Source organism: Phodopus roborovskii, unplaced genomic scaffold, assembly GCF_943737965.1.
Source record: "Phodopus roborovskii unplaced genomic scaffold, PHOROB, whole genome shotgun sequence".
Taxonomy (NCBI): Eukaryota; Metazoa; Chordata; class Mammalia; order Rodentia; family Cricetidae; genus Phodopus; species Phodopus roborovskii.
Window position 1 is genome coordinate 39,223,159 of NW_026126433.1, and position 2,635 is coordinate 39,225,793.

Below are 2,635 nucleotides of genomic sequence, written 5' to 3' on the forward strand. Positions count from 1 at the left end.
GGTCTCATGTGTCTTTTGAGGCTCTTGTGCATGGTTAGAAGTGTAGGGCAAAGTCCCGTTCACAGAGCAGCCATATGCTGATCACTCGACTTACCCCATAATTCTCAAAATGATCCTATGTAGCAGTTATATTTCTCTCTTTGTCTACCCATAGCTTGACCTTGTTTCTTCTCCACTGTCCTCAATTAGTACTGTTCACCCATCCATTTGTACCCTTGGTTCACCATTTGGTCCTGATCTCATATAGTGGGTCTTTCATGCACCATCCAATTTACCAAATTCTGAATTCCCTGAGGTCTATATGACCATCTTAGTTGTTAGTACCAAAGAATAGCTCCAACTCTTTAGGTCTTGATCCCATCTCATTAGGGCAATGTTTACACTATCCAATAAATTATGAATAAGACTTCTGCACATCTCAGTTCCAATACTTTAGGGGCATTCCTAAGGAAATATATTCAAGGAAAACTCAGTGTTCCCACACTTTCTCAACACCACTCCTCACAAGCACTAAGCAAACTGTTCTACTCTTTTGGATTCCCTTTTCTCTGGTGAGGTCACCATCTACCTAGTCATCCAAACTAATATAGGGTATGCTTTGACCACTTTCTCTACATAGCTGCCACTCAAATCAGTACATTTTATTTCTCAATATTGCCCATGGTGATCCTAGAAGTAACCTTTGCCTTCTATCTTAGTTCCTTACTCTGGAATCCACCTGCCCTTCACAGTGCCACCCAAGTGACCTTTCTAAAACACAGCTCTGACCATGCATTTTCCTCAATGGCAAGTCTTCTCTGTTGTTTTAGAACAGAAGAAAATGAGACTTCCTAACCTATCCAAAAGAGTATTTTCTTCACTGTCAATACCTATGTGCTATAAACTGTTTGATTCAACCATAGGCCTTTATTAATAATTATGATTTGTTCTTTGGAACTCTGCTTTCATCTTGCCAATCACATCCTGGTGAAATACTACATGAGATGCTGCCATTACCGGGAGATCAACTGAACTGAAGGCAACACAGCTTCAAGCTCAATGCTGTCCAATAGGAAAGACACGGTTCTTCTAGAAAGAATGTGCAAGGAGTGGTGATGAATGCCTGCAATCCTAGTATTATGAGGTTGAGACAGGATCATGATGGAGCAGGAAGATGAGGAAACTGGTTTGTGCTATAGTAAGACTGTCACAAATCAAGACCTAAACAAAGACCAAGGGAAAAAGAACATCAGAAGGAACTACGTGTATGGTCCTTTGCCATTTCTACGCTCCACAGTTTGCATAGAAACACACACTGTCAAAACTGGCCCTTGATACTATCTGGTCCACAAGTTTTATAGAATATGTTCTGAGGAACTCCCTTGGTGGACCCACTATAGGGTGTGGGTGAAGCTGCTTGTCCACTCATGGCCTATCAATCCTACAGTGTATGTTGAACTTTATTTTTTAATGAAGGTTTTTGTGTCTAAGTTTGTTTGAGGAAAGCTTCCTTACTTTAGAGCTTTTAAGAACCTTGATCTGGTGGGCAGTTAATGGCTCAGTATTTATGAGTGTCTACTGCTCTTGCACAGGACTGGAATTTGTTTCCCAGCACCCATGCTGGGAGGCTTAGAACCACCTGTAACTCCAGGTGACATGATGCTGTCTTTTGGCTTCAAATGGTACTTGCATTCATGTGCTCATTCACACATACGGTTTTTATTTTTTATTTTTTTTTGGGCAAAGTGGCTTTATTAGAGTGCCAGAATCACAATAGGACTTAGGAGTTAGCCTTGGGGCCCTTCTTCTTGCCAAAGCTAGGCACGTCATTAACAAAACGACGGTTATACTGCATTCGCCGTTTGGCCCGACCAGTCTTCTTCTTTTTCTTCTCTTGTTTGGCCACCTTGGGAGTTTGACCTCTTACTTTTTTTTTTCCAGCACGAGCCAGGGAACCATGAACTTTACCTCCCAGCATGCGACCAGCTACTTCCAGAGTGGTGAGGGCCTCTACGCCACACTGGCCTAGGGTGGCCTCATCCTCCAGCGGCGAGCCAGCCAGAAGCAAGACTTGATCTTCCAGGGAAATGCCTTCCAGTGAGGCCACATGAACTTTGATCTGGGCGACCGTCTCTTTGGCTGGTCACCTCAAGAGTGTGTAGTTCCTGGGCGCGTACAAAGAGCTGCATTTTGGCGACTAACTCGCGGACGCCGAAGCTGCTCCCGCGAAGATGGAGTCAAGAAAACACACATACAATTTTTAAAAAATCGTTAAAAACTTTTTTTTTTAGACAGGTTTTCTCTTTGTAGCCCTGGCTGTCCTGGAGCTTGCTCTATAGACCAGGCTGACCTTGAACTCAGAGATTGCTTGCCTCTGCCTCCCAAGTGCTGGGACTAAAGGTGAGCACTACCACAACAGGCATAAAAATCCATTTGAAAAAAGGTCCTTGATCCACTCTTTATAACTAACTTCACCCCCCATCCTTTCTTTTCTTATTTTTAACTATGTTGTTTTGAAACATGATGGTGCTATGACCTCTGACTAACATGGTTGCCTAAATATAACTTGAACAAGCACAACAACAATCTACATTCTAATCATGTAGAAGGGGAAACTGTTTAGGTCTCAACCCCAGACAAAGAATCACAGGCAACT

The 2,635-nt window shown here is 42.8% G+C and overlaps 1 pseudogene; it reads right to left on the bottom strand.

Moving 5' to 3' along the window:
• Nucleotides 1–1,703: 1,703 nt before the first annotated feature.
• LOC127223247 (FAU ubiquitin-like and ribosomal protein S30) lies at nt 1,704–2,219 on the bottom strand (annotated as a pseudogene).
• Nucleotides 2,220–2,635: the final 416 nt, after the last annotated feature.